The 19,045-nt window shown below is 45.5% G+C and overlaps 1 pseudogene; it reads right to left on the bottom strand.

The window, feature by feature from the left end:
• The window catches only part of LOC121847900, a 581,625-nt pseudogene that overhangs the window by 279,907 nt on the left and 282,673 nt on the right, over nucleotides 1-19,045 (bottom strand).

Here is a 19,045-nt window from a genome sequence, read left to right as displayed (position 1 = left end):
TTATTTATCTTGCTCCTTTGCACCCCAGTATCTCAACTTGCACATTCATCTTCTGCACATCTACCATTCTAGTGTTTAAATGCTATATTGTAATTACTTCGCCACCATGGCATATTTATTGCCTTACCTCCCTTATCCTACCTCATTTGCAAACACTTGTCGTGTCTTTGGCTATGCCGGATTAAGTGATATGACATGCTATTCTATAAAATAATTTATCCGTAATTAATATTACCTGATTGAGCTAATCATGTAAATGTAATCAACTAGAGAATCGAAATAATATTTATAGAGTTGTTATCTTCCGAATAAACTCTTAAAGACCTATTAATATTTTACATCAATAGCAGTCAATATTAATCGTCCCCTTAATTCAGTCTCATCTGAAAGTTGTAAATTCTTGGTTATCTTCATGAACCCTGGCTAACAAGTTGAATCAGCAATACAAAATTGGGTTTAATTATTTATTTACTAAATACCTAACTAGTCACACAGAATTACACATACACATAATTAATCATAACTTGATTACAAATGACGTCATAAAGGAAAACGTCCCTGGCGGGCAGAACAGATATGACAGCTTCTTACACAAAAGAAAAGGGGCTGGGTTTGAGTGAAAAAGCGGGAAGACTGAGGAACAAAGGGCGAAGCTGTGCTACCGTAAAAACAGTATCTTATGCATTCTAAATTACCGCCCATTTGGAAAAGGAAAATGCAATAAATATTTACTCTGAGTAGCGCTTCAGTAGGTTGGTGGTAGATGGAAGGACGTGTTGCCAAACCAAGTCCTTTGTCCTTTGAAGAATGTCTCTGGTGGTCAATTGGATACGTTGTAGTAACGTCGTTGTGTGATATACGGGATACTCTGTCTGTTCCTTCCTAACCCTCGTTTGCAGCTGCTGTTGCTAACTCAACGGCTAGGAGGTATCACTTCTGTAGTGAATTAGAGTTCAAAGTTCATACCATTCGCAACCAAAGCTCACACTGATGTTGGCTTCGTTCTGTATTATCTGAACCATTCTGACATCGGACCGCCATCCTCACATCCTCGGAACAGATGGTTATATTGTCGTCAATGCTTTATAAAGGAAGGGAGAGGAGGGCGTGTTTGAAAAGTTTTATAGCCCATGTCCCTTCACAGGGGCGGGCTACTGATTGAGCAGAGCCCTAACCTTATGAAAACCCAAATCTCGCATTTTAGAAGCTAAAATCACATTTCATCCCATCACAAATAATTTCATATTCAAACATTTAAATTGAAAAACAATTCCATGTGAATCCGATAACTCTGATGTGTAGACTTTCCACTGTAGAGTTTATGTAATCTTATCATCGATGAGAATGTGTCAGATGACAAACAAACTGACATCATATTCAAGTACCACCGCATATGTTCAATTGGTCGGATTACCAGAATATAGTTCATTTCCCCTCACCTTCTGATGTTCCCAGAATCTCTATGTTAACCAAGTGGTTTGCAAATGTAACATCAGTAGGGTAGAGAAAGGAAAAAGGGGGGAAGAGGTATTTATGACTGTCATAAACCTACCCCCAGGCCAACATCATGACACACTGTATTATTGACTGTATGTTTGTTTATTCCATGTGTAACGCTGTGTTGTATGTGTCGAACTGCTTTGCTTTATCTTGGCCAGGTCGCAGTTGTAAAGGAGAACTTGTTCTCAACTAGCCGACCTGATTAAATAAAGGTGAAATAAAAAATTAAATGAATGTCATGCTTTCGCCGAAAAAAAAAAATATTTCATTTGCATCCAGAGCTCTAGGTGGGACGTCTGCGTCTCAAGTAGGCTCAAGTTAAATGAATGTAAAAAAAATATTTCCCTTTCCCAACCAGTTTAAAGTGTCTGTTGGTACTTAAAGAATATGACGTCAGATCAGTTGATGTCTGGGACATTATATCTGATGATAGGACGACATAAATTGTATCTTGGAAAGTCTACACATTCTAGATATCAGATTCACATGGAATTGTTGTGCAATTTAAATGTTTGAATATGAAACTATTTGTGAAATGATGAAATGTAATTTTAGCCTCCTAAATAAGATAATTCTTTCATAGTAAAACGTAGGCCCATTCAGTGGCCACACACAAGTGAACAGACATTGGTTGAGAACTATGAAACATGCCCTCTCCCCAGTACAAAAGCCTGTTGACGGAAGTCAACCTCAGTTCCTGATGACGTGAGGACTGGTGTCCATTAGTTTAAAAGTGCTAATTGCAACTGAAATTTTACGAAATTAACATTGAGTTCCAGAAATGTAATGACTGTTTCCTAATGTTAAAAAGAGCGAATTGCAATGTGGAGGTGACGATCACCATGCTGAATGGTACATTTCGACTAGACTAGCCAGAATACTGGCAACTTATGAACTTTGAACTATTATTCAAAGAAAGAGTAATACATCCTAGATGTTGAGCAGCTGTAAACGTACGTGTCCTAGGAAAGGACAGACAATCTCCTAAGAACGACAGGATACTTTAACGTATCCGCTTTACAAAACAACGACCAGAAAGATTCTTCAAAGGACAATGGCGATCTCTGCTGGGCAAACCAGTCTTCCATCTTTGACCCATCTATCAAAGAGCAGCTCAGAGTGAATATATATCTTGCATTTTCCTTCTCCGAATGGGCAGTTATTAGACTGCATAATATTCTGTATTTAAGGTAGCATAGCATCTCAAGGTCCGATAGAGACCCAAATCCCTTTTTCCCTAAGTCTTTCCGCTCTTACATGCAAACACAACCCCTTTCCTTTGTGTAACCAGCCATCATATGGAGCTTTTCATGACATCAAATCAAATCAAAGTTTATTTGTCACGTGCGCCGAATACAACAGTGAAATGCTTACTTTCAGGCTCTAACCAATAGTGCAAAAAAGGTATTAGGTGAACAATAGGTAGGTAAAGAAATAAAACAACAGTAAAAAGACTAAATACAGCAGCGAGGCTACATACGGTTAGTCAGGCTGATTGAGGAAGTATGTACATGTAGATATGGTTAAAGTGACTATGCATATTTGATGAACAGAGAGTAGTAGTAGCGTAAAAGAGGGGTTGGCGGGTGGTGGGTGGCGGGACACAATGCAGATAGCCTGGTTAGCCAATGTGCGGGAGCACTGGTTGGTCGGCCCAATTGAGGAAGTAAGTACATGAATGTATAGTTAAAGTGACTATGCATATATGATAAACAGAGAGTAGCAGCAGCGTAAAAGAGGGGTTGGAGGGGGTTGGGGGGGCACACAATGCAAATAGTCCAGGTAGCCATTTGATTACCTGTTCAGGAGTCTTATGGCTTGGGGGTAAAAACTGTTGAGAACCTTTTTGTCCTAGACTTGGCACTCCGGTACCGCTTGCCATGCGGTAGTAGAGAGAGCAGTGATGCAACCAGTCAGGCAGGATGCTCTCGATGTTGCAGCTGTAGAACCTTTTCAGGATCTCAGGAACCATGCCAAATCTTTTTAGTTTCCTGAGGGGGAAATGGCCTTGTCATTCCCTCTTCATGACTGCCTTGGTGTGTGTTTGGACCATTCTAGTTTGTTGTCGATGTGGACAAGCTCTCAACCTGCTACACTACAGCCCTATCGATGAGAATGGGGGCGTGCTCAGTCCTCCTTTTCCTGTAGTTCACAATCATCTCCTTAGTCTTGGTTACGTTGAGGGATAGGTTGTTATTCTGGCACCATCCGGTGATGGTGCCAGAATAGTCTCTGAACTCCTCCCTACAGGCTGTCTCGTCGTTGTCGGTGATCAGGCCTACCACTGCTGTGTCGTCTGCAAACTTAATGATGGTGTTGGACTCATGCCTGGCCATGCAGTCGTGGGTGAACAGGGAGTACAGGAGTGGACTGAGCACGCACCCCTGGGGAGCTCCAGTGTTGAGAATCAGCGTGGCTACCTACCCTCACCACCTGGGTGCGGCCCGTCAGGAAGTCCAGGATCCAGTTGCAGAGGGAGCTGTTTAGTCCCAGGATCCTTAGCTTAGTGATGAGATTTGAGGGTACTATGGTGTTGAACGCTGAGCTGTAGTCCATGAATAGCATTCTCACATAAGTGTTCCTTTTGTCCAGGTGGGAAAGGGCAGTGTGGAGAGCAATATAGATTGAATCATCTGTGGATCTGTTTGGGTGGTATTCAAATTGTAGTGGCTCTAGGGTTTCTGGGATAATGGTGTTGATGTGAGCCATTACCAACATTTCAAAGTTATTCATGACTACGGACGTGAGTGCTACGGGTCTGTAGTCATTTAGGCAGGTTGACTTTGTGTTCTTGGGCACAGGGATTATTGTGGTCTGCTTGAAACATGTTGGTATTACAGACTCAATCAGGGACATGTTCAAAATGTCAGTGAATACATCTGACAGTTGGTCAGCACATGCCTGGAGCACACATCCTGGTAATCCATCTGGCCCCGCAGCCATGTGTATGTTGACCTGTTTAAAGGTCTTACTCACGTCGGCTACGGAGAGCGTGATCACAAAGTCATCCGGAACAGCTGATGCTCTCATGCATGCCTCAGTGTTGCTTGCCTCGAAGCGAGCATAGAAGTGATTTAGCTCATCTGGTAGGCTTGTGTCACTGGGAAGCTCGAGGCTGCGCTTCCCTTTGTAGTCTGTAATAGTTTGCAAGCCCTGCCACATAAGACGAGCATCAGATTCAGTGTAGTATGATTTAATCTTGGCCCTGTATTGACGCTTTGCCTGTTTGATGGTTCGTAGCAGGGCATAGCAGGATTTCTTGTATGCTTCTGGGTTAGAGTCCCGCACCTTGGAGGTAAACCCAGGGCCTGCATGTCCCCAGGCACCCTCATTTGTTGACTTCTGTGATCGAAAAAGCCTTGGTTTCTTGCATGTCAACATCAGAAGCCTCCTCCCTAAGTTTGTTTTACTCACTTCTTTAGCACACTCTGCTAACCCATGATGTCCTTGCCGTGTCTGAATCCTGGCTCAGGAAGGCCACCAAAAATTTCGGAGATTTCCATACCCAAGTATAACATTTTCCGTCAAGATATAACTGCCAAAGGGGGAGGAGTTGCAGTCTACTGCCGAGATAGCCTGCAAAGTAATGTCATACTTTCCAGGTCCATACACAAACAGTTCGAACTACTAATTTTAAAAATTACTCTCTCCAGAAATAAGTCTCTCACTGTTGCCGCCTGCTACCGACCCCTCTCAGCTCCCAGCTGTGCCCTGGACACCATTTGTGAATTGATCGACCCCCATCTAGCTTCAGAGTTTGTTCTGTTAGGTGACCTGATCTGTGATATGCTTAACACCCCGGCAGTCCTACAATCTAAGCTAGATGCCCTCAATCTCACACAAATCATCAAGGAACCCACCAGGTACAACCCTAAATCTGTAAACAAGGGCACCCTCATAGACATCATCCTGAACAACTGGCCCTCCAAATACACCTCCGCTGTCTTCAACCAGGATCTCAGCGATCACTGCCTCATTGCCTGTATCCGCTACGGAGCCGCAGTCAAACGACCACCCCTCAGCACTGTCAAACGCTCCCTAAAACACTTCTGTGAGCAGGCCTTTCTAATCGACCTGGCCCGGGTATCCTGGAAGGACATTGACCTCATCCCGTCAGTTGAGGATGCCTGGTCATTCTTTAAAAGTAACTTCCTCAACATTTTAGATAAGCATGCTCCGTTCAAAAAATGCAAAACTAAGAACAGATATAGCCCTTGGTTCACTCCAGACCTGACTGCCCTCGACCAGCACAAAAACATCCTGTGGCGGACTGCAATAGCATCGAATAGTCCCCGCGATATGCAACTGTTCAGGGAAGTCAGGAACCAATACACGCAGCCAGTCAGGAAAGCTAAGCTGGCCTTAGGCAGCTGTAGCTCCAACTCCAAAAGGTTCTGGGACACTGTGAAGTACATGGAGAACAAGAGCACCTCCTCCCAGCTGCCCACTGCACTGAGGCTAGGTAACACGGTGACCACCGATAAATCCATGATTATCGATAACTTCAAAAAGCATTTCTCAACGGCTGGCCATGCCATCCGCCTGGCTACTCCAACCTCGGCCAACAGCTCCCCCCCGCAGCTACTCGCCCAAGCCTCTCCAGGTTCTCCTTTACCCAAATCAGATAGCAGATGGTTCTCCTTTACCCAAATCCAGATAGCAGATGTTCTGAAAGAGCTGCAAAACCTGGACCCGTACAAATCTGCTGGGCTTGACAATCTGGACCCTCTATTTCTGAAACCATCCGCCGCCATTGTCGCAACCCCTATTACCAGCCTGTTCAACCTCTCTTTCATATCGTCTGAGATCCCCAAGGATTGGAAAGCTGCCGCAGTCATCCCCCTCTTCAAAGGGGGAGACACCCTGGACCCAAACTGTTACAGACCTATATCCATCCTGCCCTGCCTATCTAAGGTCTTCGAAAGCCAAGTCAACAAACAGGTCACTGACCATCTCGAATCCCACAGTACCTTCTCCGCTGTGCAATCTGGTTTCCGAGCCGGTCACGGGTGCACCTCAGCCACGCTCAAGGTACTAAACGATATCATAACCGCCATCGATAAAAGACAGTACTGTGCAGCTGTCTTCATCGACCTTGCCAAGGCTTTCGACTCTGTCAATCACCATATTCTTATCGGCAGACTCAGTAGCCTCGGTTTTTCTGATGACTGCCTTGCCTGGTTCACCAACTACTTTGCAGACAGAGTTCAGTGTGTCAAATCGGAGGGCATGCTGTCCGGTCCTCTGGCAGTCTCTATGGGGGTGCCACAGGGTTCAATTCTCGGGCCGACGCTTTTCTCTGTATATATCAAAGATGTTGCTCTTGCTGCGGGCGATTCCCTGATCCACCTCTACGCAGATGACACCATTCTATATACTTCCGGCCCGTCCTTGGACACTGTGCTATCTAACCTCCAAACGAGCTTCAATGCCATACAACACTCCTTCCGTGGCCTCCAAATGCTCTTAAACGCTAGTAAAACCAAATGCATGCTTTTCAACCGTTCGCTGCCTGCACCCGCACGCCTGACTAGCCTCACCACCCTGGATGGTTCCGACCTTGAATATGTGGACATCTATAAGTACCTAGGTGTCTGGCTAGACTGTAAACTCTCCTTCCAGACTCATATCGAACATCTCCAATCGAAAATCAAATCTAGAGTCGGCTTTCTATTCCGCAACAGAGCCTCCTTCACTCACGCCGCCAAACTTACCCTAGTAAAACTGACTATCCTACCGATCCTCAACTTCGGCGATGTCATCTACAAAATTGCTTCCAACACTCTACTCAGCAAACTGGATGCAGTTTATCACAGTGCCATCCGTTTTGTCACTAAAGCACCTTATACCACCCACCACTGCGACCTGTATGCTCTAGTCGGCTGGCCCTCGCTACATATTCGTCGCCATACCCACTGGCTCCAGGTCATCTACAAGTCCATGCTAGGTAAAGCTCCGCCTTATCTCAGTTCACTGGTCACGATGGCAACACCCACCCGTAGCACGCACTCCAGCAGGTGTATCTTACTGATCATCCCTAAAGCCAACACCTCATTTGGCCGCCTTTCCTTCCAGTTCTCTGCTGCCTGTGACTGGAACGAATTGCAAAAATCGCTGAAGTTGGAGACTTTTATCTCCCTCACCAACTTCAAACATCTGCTATCTGAGCAGCTACCCAATCGCTGCAGCTGTACATAGTCTATCGGTAAATAGCCCACCCATTTTTACCTACCTCATCCCCATACTGTTTTTATTTATTTACTTTTCTGCTCTTTTGCACACCAATATCTCTACCTGTACATGACCATCTGATCATTTATCACTCCAGTGTTAATCTGCAAAATTGTAATTATTCGCCTACCTCCTCATGCCTTTTGCACACAATGTATATAGACTCCCCTTTTTTTGTTATTGACTTGTTTATTGTTTACTCCATGTGTAACTCTGTGTTGTCTGCTCACACTGCTATGCTTTATCTTGGCCAGGTCGCAGTTGTAAATGAGAACTTGTTCTCAACTAGCCTACCTGGTTAAATAAAGGTGAAAAAAATAAAACGTTTTTAAAAAACCTTGAAAGCGGCAGCCTTTAGCTCAGTGCGAATATTCCCTGTCATCCATGGCTTCTGGTTGGGGTATGTACGTACAGTCACTGTGGGGATGACGTCCTCAATGCACTTATTGATAAAGCCAGTGACTGATGTGGTGCACTCCTCAATGCCATTGGAAGAATCCCGGAACATGTTCCAGTCTGTGCTAGCAGAACAGTCCTGTAGTTTAGCATCTGGTTCATCTGACCACTTTTTATTAGACATAATAGACATGATTAGTAATCAATGTGTGATCTATCCTGTGTGTGTGCATATGTAATTCTGTGTGATTATTTAGGTATTTAGTAAATAAGTAATTAAGCCAATTTGTGTATTGCTGATTCAACAATTAGCTAGGGTTCATGCAGATAACCAAGTACTTATGTCAATCAGAATGAGACCAATCGAGGTGACGATTAATAATTGACTACTACTGATATAAAAGATCTTCAGATCTTTAAGAGAGTGGATTCGGGAGGTAACCGCTCTATATAAATGAATGCTTCCTTGGCGCCCCAGGTTATTAATGGTTTAATTGTTGCATGGTTTAATTCGATCACGTAATCAATTAAACGTTAGGTAATAGATTTGATAAAATAGCATGTCATATAATTTAATCATAGTCAGAGACACGACAACTAACATGCTGTAAGACAGGGGTGCAGGCGGAGTGCATGTGGAGTTTCTCTAGTGGTAGACGATAGTTATGCTTTTTAGGTTCATGAGCCAATCGGAAGGGGATGGTCTGATAGGCTCCTTGCACCTATAGACAGATGAGAAAGAGAAAGGTGGTGGATAAATATCCTCTATGTTTTTCAATGGTACAGTTGAGCTCTAGGACTATAATCTATCTATACGACTGGGAAATGGACGGGAGGAGATTGGTTGGGATGTCCTTTTGCACTTGAGCTAAAACGGCATGTGACGGGTAGGAAAGGACAAATCCCTGTCCTTGGCTCTGGTCTCTCTGACATTTAGATGACATTTAACAAACACCTGGACACTGAAGTGAGTTTCCAGGTGTAGTGGAGCGGGAAAAGGTATCAGGTGAGGAGAGGAGAGGCTGCAGTGTCATGTCATGTTGTGTTGTATTTCACAACATTCCCAAGCTTTTCCAGATTGGGAGTCAACTGTGAAATATTCACCATTTTATTAAAAACTCCTGAAAAAGTGGAGGGAAATTAAGAGGGGACACCAAGTCATCCCTCATCTTGCTTGATTTATATGAGAAGCGTAAAAAATGTATAAAAGCCAATTTAGAGGGTTATTTGTGATTCTCATAAGCAATAGAGATATGCTGAGAATGTTGGCCGGAAGAAAGAGGGAGGGAAAGAGAGGAGACAGAGCCAAAATAGATTTCCTTGTTTAAATGTATCTATCGGAAAGAGTGTGAGTGTAAAAGATTGAAAGAGAGAGAGAGAGAGAGAGAGAGAGAGAGAGAAGAGCTTTGGGATGTGGTAACCCCAACTATATGCCAACAGAACAACCCCCGAAACATTTCTCACTGCTTCCACACCTGAGGCCAACTGACCAGTGGTGTGCCAGTGGTGTACGCACACACGCACACAAAATGTAAACCACACATACACATCCTACAGGACCCTCTCTCTCGAACACACACCACTCAACACAGTGGGCCTCAAATCAACCCCAGTAAATCATTCCCAGTAAAACACACACCCCTCAACACAGGGGCCCCAAATCATCCCCAGTAAACCACACACCACTCAACACAGTGGGCCCCAAATCATCCCCAGTAAAACACACACCACTCAACAGAGGGCCCCAAATCATCCCCAGTAAAACACACACCACTCAACACCAGGAGGACCCCAAATAATCCCCAGTAAAACACACACCACAACACAGTGAGGCCCCAAATCATCCCCAGTAAAACACACACCACTCAACAGAGGGCCCCAAATCATCCCCAGTAAAACACACACCGCTCAACACCGGGAGACCCCAAATCCTCCCCAGTAAAACACACACCACTCAACAGAGGGCCCCAAATCATCCCCAGTAAAACACACACCGCTCAACACCGGGAGACCCCAAATCATCCCCAGTAAAACACACACCACTCAACAGAGGGCCCCAAATCATCCCCAGTAAAACACACACCACTCAACACAGTGAGGCCCCAAATCATCCCCAGTAAAACACACACCGCTCAACACAGCGGCCCCAAATCATCCCCAGTAAAACACACACCACTCAACACAGGGAGGCCCCAAATCATCCCCAGTAAAACACAAAAGTCAACATAGAAACATTCACTGTGCAGGAGCTTCTGGCAGAATGAAATCACTGCAAACTTCAGAAGTCCTGACACACAGATTCAGAACTGCACCATTTAATACAGGAAGTGTGTTAAAGGGATGCTTCAGCATTTTGGCAATGAGGCCCTTTACCTACTTCCCCAGAGCCAGATGAACTCGTGGATACCATTTTTATGTCTGTGTGCAGTTTGAAGGAAGTTGCTTACTGGCGCTAGCGCAATGACGGAAGTCTACGGGGATCTCCTAGCGTGCTAGACTTCCATTCATTATGCTAACTCTAGTTAGCATTGGCTGGCGAAACTATATCTAACTTCCTTCATACTGGACACAGAGACCTAAAAATGGCATCCACCAGTTCATCTGAATCTGGGGATACTGGTTGCCAAAAGTATCCTTTTAATGCTAGGAGACTCTGTTTTCACCAAGTGTCCATAGTGACTAGTATTTTAGTTTGACTAACTGCTCTCTACTGTTCTAGAAAGGAGGAGATGGTGTGTGACTGACTCAGGATTTAATTACTGACTCACTTTTTGCATGTGTTATAAAACACCTTTATTTTAAAAAACAAACACTTTCAACCAGTCATGTTTCACACACTTTCTGTCCTCTTTGACAGTTATCCCTTGGTTTCTTTGTGACAACACTTTCTATTTTACATCTATCTCTCCCTCTCTGTGTAGCACATAGAGATAGTTAGCCCATTAGGGCGTCCTTGAGAGCATGGCCAGCGCCATTGAGGTCATCTCCATTTTGAAGTAGTCAATTTTCTTCTTCTACTACTTCTATGAGTTGGTAAACAAACTGAAAGGGTGTATACTGCCACCTGGAGGGCGTTGTTCGAACAGGTATAAAGCCAAGGTTGGTGATTTATTGCCACGTGCAGTAATGGAATTATGCAGTTATGTGATCCTTCCTTACTTCCATAGGAAGTGCCAACTTGTTGAGTACTTCAAAATGGTGAAAGTCCTTAATGGCGCTGCCCATCCTAAAACAGGCTTTTGGGCACTAGAGTCCTCTATCTATCTCTATGGTGTAGCTGGCCAAATTTTGACCTCCCCCTCGGTCCTGTATTTTTGATAATACCTTGTCTCTCCCCCTCTCACACACACACAGCTCGTCTAACACATAATGTGCGAGGCCAAGCACCTAGAGACCACAGTGGTAATTTAGCAGAAGGCAGGTAAACTGGAACAGAGATGGGTTGTGGAAGAGGGGGCAGGGGGGAGGGGGGAGGGAGGCACTATTTCTGCTGGACAGATGATTGTTAGTGGGGCTTTCATACTGTCAGTGTGTGTGTGTCATATTACCAGTTATGGTTCTCTCCCATTCTTTGATTCTCTGCAACCCTCTCCCTCCCTCCCTGTCTCTCTCCCTCCTGGTCTCACCCTCCGTCTGTTTCGTACTACCTCCCTCTGTCTCTCCCTTTCTCACCATCTCTCTCTTTGCAGCCCTACATTGTAGTGACAGGCTAAACTAGGTCTGTCAAGGAGAGGAACAGGCCCATAGAGGAAATCTCATTCTCAAACAGACATCCTAATACAATCTCTCTGTCTGTCCAGAGGTGTTGTATGGTGAGAGGACAGCTCTCTCTCTCACTCTCCCTCTCTGTCCAGAGGTAATATATGGTGGGAGGACAGCTCTCTCTCTCCCTCTCTGTCCAGATGCAATATATGGTGGGAGGACAGCTCTCTCTCTCTCTCTCCCTCCCTCTCTGTCCAGAGGTAATATCTGGTGAGAGGACAGCTCTCTCTCTCTCTCCCTCTCTGCCCAGAGGTGTTGTATGGTGAGAGGATGGCTCTCTTCCTCTCTCTCTCTCTCTCGCTCTCTCTCTCTCTCTCTTTCTCTCTCTCTCTCCCTCTCTGCCCAGAGGTGTTGTATGGTGAGAATACAGCTCTCTCTCTCTCCCCCCCTCTGTTCAGAGGTGTTGTATGGTGAGAGGACAGCTCTCTCTCCCCCTCTCTCTACCCCTCTGTTGAGAGGTGTCATATGGTGAGAGGACAGCTCTCTCTCTCTCTCTCTCTCTAGAGGTACTATGTGGTGGGAGGAGAGCTCTCTCTCTCTCCCTCTCTGCCCAGAGGGGTTGTATGGTGGTAGGACAGCTCTCTCTCTCTCTCTAGAGGTAATATATGGTGAGAGGACAGCTCTCTCTCTCTCTCTCTCTCTCCCTCTCTGCCCAGAGGTGTTGTATGGTGAGAGGACAGCTCTCTCTCTTTCTCTCTCTCTAGAGGTAATATATGGTGGGAAAACAGCTCTCTCTCTCTCTCTCTCTCTCTCTCTCTAGAGGTAATATATGGTGGGAGAACAGCTCTCTCTCTCTAGAGGTAATATATGGTGGGAGAATCAAATCAAATCAAATGTATTTATATTGCCCTTTGTACATCAGCTGATATCTCAAAGTGCTGTACAGAAACCCATCCTAAAACCCCAAACAGCAAGCAATGCAGGTGTAGAAGCACGGTGGCTAGGAAAAACTCCCTAGAAAGGCCAAAACCTAGGAAGAAACCTAGAGAGGAACCAGGCTATGTGGGGTGGCCAGGCCTCTTCTGGCTGTGCCGGGTGGAGATTATAACAGAACATGGCCAAGATGTTCAAATGTTCATAAATGACCAGCATGGTCGAATAATAATAAGGCAGGACAGCTCTCTCTCTCTCTTTCTCTCTCCAGAGGTGTTGTATGGTGGGAGGATATACACAACACAGCCTACACCTTTCAAGTGGGAAAATCAAGTTGGTAAACTCTCCCTCTATCCCTGTATCTCTTATTTTCTCTCCTCTCCCCTACACTGTCTCAGTCATCTCCCTATCATCACCCCTACACACACACACACCGCACCAGTTAAAGGGATTCTTCTGAAATTTGACAATGAGGCTCTTTATCTTCATCCCCAGAGTTAGATGAAATCGTGGATAGTCATTCAGCTAATTGTAGTAAGCATTGGGAAACTACATCTACCTTCCTTCATACTGGACACAGACACATAAAATGGTGTCCACAAGTTCATCTGACTCTGGAAGGTAGATGAAGATCATTGTTGCCAAAATCCCAAAGTATCCCTTTAATGTCATTATGGAATCAATCCAAACCAGATAAAGGACTCGTGTGTGTGTGTGTGTGTGTGTGTGTGTGTGTGTGTGTGTGTGTGTGTGTGTGTGTGTGTGTATTAAAGAGGTGAAGGAGGAACCTGCCAAACTTCATGTTTTTTATTGGTGAAACGTAGGGAGTATAATGTTATAATACCATATCAATACAACCCTATTGCCTGCAAATTCTGAATTTCATAACCCGGTAAAGTGCTGAGAAAAGGGGGAGTCTGGAGAAATTGTATCTATGCTGCATAGTAAATTCAATAGTATGTGAACACTCCAAAAGCAGCCTGGTATAACTTGAGGCAGGGAGACTGCTGCCAGGGCCATAAAGCAATATATGAAACAGATATACATCAATATTAAAAAGAGAAATATAAATATAAATAAAACAAGAGATGAATAAAATAAGAAAGGGTTTACTCAAGTCACCATAGCCATGCCTCTAAATTCCCATATTTCTCCTTTTCAGAGAATTCACCGTTTTCCCTCCTTTGGGATGTGATCCATGAATGTGTAAGAATCCATCCAGCAGGTTATTTGAGTCTGTGCATTATTCCAGAAAAAGGGAAGTACACACACACACCCCTGAGGGTGAGTAATGTTCCTGGTCCCATCAAAGAAAATGTCAAACATGCCATGGAATAGAATCTCTGTCTGTCTGTCTGTCTGTCTGTCTGTCTGTCTGTCTGTCTGTCTGTCTGTCTGTCTGTCTGTCTGTCTGTCTGTCTGTCTGTCTGTCTGTCTGTCTGTCTGTCTGCCTGCCTGTCTGCCTGTCTGTCTGCCTGCCTGTCTGTCTGCCTGCCTGTCTGTCTGTCTATTTGTGTGTCTGTCTGCCCTGTCTGTCTGTCTGTCTCTCTCTGTCTGTCTGTCTCTGTCTGTCTGTCTGTCTGTCTCTGTCTGTCTGTCTGTCTGTCTGACTGTCTGTCTGTCTGTCTGTCTGTCTGTCTGTCTGTCTGTCTGTCTGTGTCTGTCTGTCTGTCTGTCTGTCTGTCTGTCTGTCTGTCTGCCTGCCTGTCTGTCTGTCTGTCTGCCTGCCTGTCTGTCTGTCTGTCTGCCTGCCTGTCTGTCTGCCTGCCTGTCTGCCTGTCTGCCTGCCTACCTGTCTGCCTGTCTGCCTGCCTGCCTGTCTGTCTGTCTGTCTGTCTGTGACTGGCCTAGACCTGGAAAAGAGCCAATTAGAAAAAGAGCCCCACATTGCATACAGCATGTGTCATAACACAGAATTCCCATCACATGTCAGGGTTGACTTTCCATTCACTGAAGTCATCCCCTTTGTTTCACCCCTCCTCTACTTTCTGCCAGCTACTGAGACACAGCTCTGTATAGAAGCTAATCCATGTCAATACCTGTAGTGCAAGAGAAGTGGCATGTGGTAAAGTAAGGGCTGTTCTCAGTGGAGTTTCCTTTCCTCTTAAGCGTAAATCCCAGACCACATGCGCTGCGACGTGATAGTCCAGCGTCCCATTGTAACATAGCTACGAGGCTCTGAGACCACCATCCGCCGAAGAGGCACAGTGCAAACGGGCACCTCCCCACATTTCCCAACCAACGCGGCTCAGGTACGTGTCCTCAACTCCTTTAAATGTGTTGACAGTTGGAGAAATAGCTTAAGATGCCCTGAGAATTAGAAATGCATGACAGCCAGCGGTCTAACAATCTAGCGGACTGCTGTGCGGACATCTATACGTTTTGGACTGTGATAGATGCTTTGGGCTGCATTTACACAGCCAGCCCAATTCTGATATTTTTTGACGAATCCGATAAGGGACTTTTGACAAATCCGATAAGCTATTTGGCCTATAATTGGGCAAAAGATCAGAATTGGGCTGCCTGTCTAAACGCAGCCTTAGAGTAAGCAATAACCAGTGATTGACAAATAGCCCCTACACGGTAACACATCAGTGCAACACAGCAACCATCATCAGCACAGGCCTAGAGATTTAAAAAAGTGCACGGCAGCAATTACACCCACCACCACATTCATAACATAGAAGCAGAGAAGATATCCTGGTTCATTACCAGGACATGGCTATGATGATGCCAGGAGCGCACGCGCGCACACACACACACACACACACACACACACAGAGAGACATAAATACACACTCATCTGACATGGGAAGAGAGAGAGCTATAGTGTGTGTGTGTGTGTGTGTGTGTGTGTGTGTGTGTGTGTGTGTGTGTGTGTGTGTGTGTGTGTGTGTGTGTGTGTGTGTGTGTGTGTGTGTGTGTGTGTGTGTGTGTGTGTGTGTGTGTGTGTGTGTGTGTGTGTGTGCGCGCTCGTGCACGTGTGTACATGTCATTGATGCTCCAGTTGAGACATAGGTTGAGCGAGCTGAGGTTCCTACATTTCCGGACCACCTCCATCACTGTCTCGTTGTTGAGCTTTGAGATGTGCCGCATGTCCAGACTGCCCAGGTTACATAGATAGGACAGAGGTACAGGTCAGTACACACAGAGACACACGTGTGATTGCTGTGCATAGAGAGTCCTTCAGCACAAGGTTAAGAAGGGATTACCAACTCAATAATATATATTTATTTTTTACACACTCAGCAAGGAGGATGGATTAGCCCCCACACACACACACGATAATATAGGTATTATTATAGATATTATATCATATCTAATACACACAACGGGGAAGTAGGGTGTAAAATGTCACGGTCAAGGCTAAACACAAAATAAGCTTCCAGTGGGCATTAAGATTAGAGGGTTCGTTGTCTGCTCTGTGGGCTTCTAGTCAAAGACAGACTGGAGGTGGAAAGAGAAAGACAGAAAGGCTGGAGGGAGAAAGAGGAAGACAGACAGGCTGGAGGAGGAAAGAGGAAGACAGGCAGGCTGGAGGGAGAAAGAGGAAGACAGACAGGCTGGAGGAGGAAAGAGGAAGACAGGCAGGCTGGAGGGGGAAAGAGGAAGACAGACAGGCTGGAGGGGGAAAGAGGAAGACAGAGAGGCTGGAGGTTGAAGAGGAAGACAGGCAGGCTGGAGGGAGAAAGAGGAAGACAGACAGGCTGGAGGAGGAAAGAGGAAGACAGGCTGTAGGGAGAAAAAGGAAGACAGGCAGGCTGGAGGGAGAAAGAGGAAGACAGACAGGCTGGAGGAGGAAAGAGAAGGACAGACAGGCTGGAGGGAGAAAGAGGAAGACAGGCAGGCTGGAGGGAGAAAGAGGAAGACAGACAGGCTGGAGGAGGAAAGAGGAAGACATACAGGCTGGAGGGAGAAAGAGGAAGACAGGCAGGCTGGAGGGAGAAAGAGGAAGACAGACAGGATGGAGGAGGAAAGAGGAAGACAGGCAGGCTGGAGGGAGAAAGAGGAAGACAGGCAGGCTGGAGGAGGAAAGAGGAAGACATGCAGGCTGGAGGGAGAAAGAGGAAGACAGGCAGGCTGGAGGAGGAAAGAGAAGGACAGACAGGCTGGAGGGAGAAAGAGGAAGACAGGCAGGCTGGGGGAGAAAGAGGAAGACAGACAGGCTGGAGGAGGAAAGAGAAGGACAGACAGGCTGGAGGGAGAAAGAGGAAGACAGACAGGCTGGAGGAGGAAAGAGGAAGACAGACAGGCTGGAGGAAGAAAGATGAAGACAGGCAGGCTGGAGGGAGAAAGAGGAAGACAGGCAGGCTGGAGGAGGAAAGAGGAAGACAGACAGGCTGGAGGGAGAAAGAGGAAGACAGGCAGGCTGGAGGAGGAAAGAGGAAGACAGACAGGCTGGAGGGAGAAAGAGGAAGACAGGCAGGCTGGAGGAGGAAAGAGGAAGACAGGCATGCTGGAGGGCGAAAGAGGAAGACAGACAGGCTGGAGGAGGAAAGAGGAAGACAGACAGGCTGGAGGAGGAAAGAGGAAGGCAGGCAGGCTGGAGGAGGAAAGATGAAGACAGGCAGGCTGGAGGAGGAAAGAGGAAGACAGACAGGCTGGAGGAGGAAAGAGGAAGACAGGCAGGCTGGAGGAGGAAAGAGGAAGACAGACAGGCTGGAGGGAGAAAGAGGAAGACAGGCAGGCTGGAGGGAGGGAGAAAGAGGAAGACAGACAGGCTGGAGGAGGAAAGAGGAAGACAGAGAGGCCAGAGGTTGAAGAGGAAGACAGGCAGGCTGGAGGGAGAAAGAGGAAGACAGGCAGGCTGGAGGGAGAAAAAGGAAGACAGACAGGCTGGAGGGGGAAAGAGGAAGACATACAGGCTGGAGGTGGAAAGAGAAGGACAGACAGGCTGGAGGGAGAAAAAAGAAGTACAGACAGGCTTAGCATTTCTTGCAATGAATCTTGTTCTGGAGGCAGCTCTGCAGAGTGGTCACTAGCAGGCACAGCCACAAAGTCATAAAATCTGATTTTAAACCTAACCACACTGCTAACCCTAACAAACCACTACAAGATCAGAGTCCCTAAACCGGGACGGTTGTTGCTCAATATGCGATAACGTGACTAGAGAACGTTGTATACAACAGCCAACTTTTTGGGACACAGACATGTCTTACATGTCTTACAAAGCTTAAATTCTTGTTAATCTAACTGCAGTGTCCAATTTACAGCAGCTATTACAGAAGAAAATACCATGCTAAACAAAACACTTATCATGGCAACGGTTTGATACATTCACCTCTGAAGGTAAATAATGTGCTTACACTACAGTTCAAAAGTCTGGGGTCACTTAGAGATGTCCTTGTTTTTGAAAGAAATGCAATTTTTTTTGTCCATTAAAATAACATCAAATTGATCAGAAATACAGTGTAGACATTGTGAATGTTGTAAATGACTATTGTAGCTGGAAACGGCTGATTTTTAATGGATGCTGGCCTTCTGTGTTCTTTTTCCCATCGTAATCTTGTATTTTTAATGGCCAGTCTGAGATATGGCTTTTTCTTTACAACTCTGCCTAGAAGGCCAGCATCCCGGAGTCGCCTCTTCACTGTTGACGTTTAGACTGGTGTTTTGCGGGTACTATTTCATGAAGATGCCAGTTGAGGACTTGTGAGTTACCTGTTTCTAAAACTAGACACTCTAATGTACTTGTTTTCTTGCTCAGTTGTGCACTGACAGTTTTTTGTTTTGTATTATCTTTTACCAGATCTATTGTGTTATATTCTCCGACATTAATTTCATATTTCCACACAAACTTCAAAGAGTTTCCTTTCAAATGGTTTCAAGAATATGCATATCCTTGCTTTAAGTCCTGGGCTACAGGCAGTTGGATTTGGGTATGTCATTTTAGGTGAAAATTGAGGGTCCGATCCTAAAGAGGTTTTTAAATAAATGTTTCTTTTCATAAATTTGTACATATTAGCTGGCCTATCAAAGGGGAAATCGCTCAGTTCTGCCTCCAGGACAAGACTCATGACAATTAACGTCAACCTGCAGGTGGAAAGAGAAGAAAAGACAGGCTGGAGAATCCCTGGATCTGCTTCTCACTTTACACACATGGAAATAGAAAAGTGTCTGTTTGTATTGTCACAGAGCAACCAGTTCAGAACAAGCTTCCACCTAACGTCAGTACAGCTGAGTCCCACAGCACCCCGCACTTCTACGGCATCAAAAGGAAGATCAAATTTGACATTCCTGTTAGGATCTGGCAAAAAACAATTGAATCAATTATGGACCCTTA

This window comes from Oncorhynchus tshawytscha, linkage group LG12, assembly GCF_018296145.1.
Source record: "Oncorhynchus tshawytscha isolate Ot180627B linkage group LG12, Otsh_v2.0, whole genome shotgun sequence".
NCBI lineage: Eukaryota > Metazoa > Chordata > Actinopteri > Salmoniformes > Salmonidae > Oncorhynchus > Oncorhynchus tshawytscha.
Note: the sequence above shows the minus strand (reverse complement) of the source record. Positions and strands in the feature narration are given on the sequence as shown.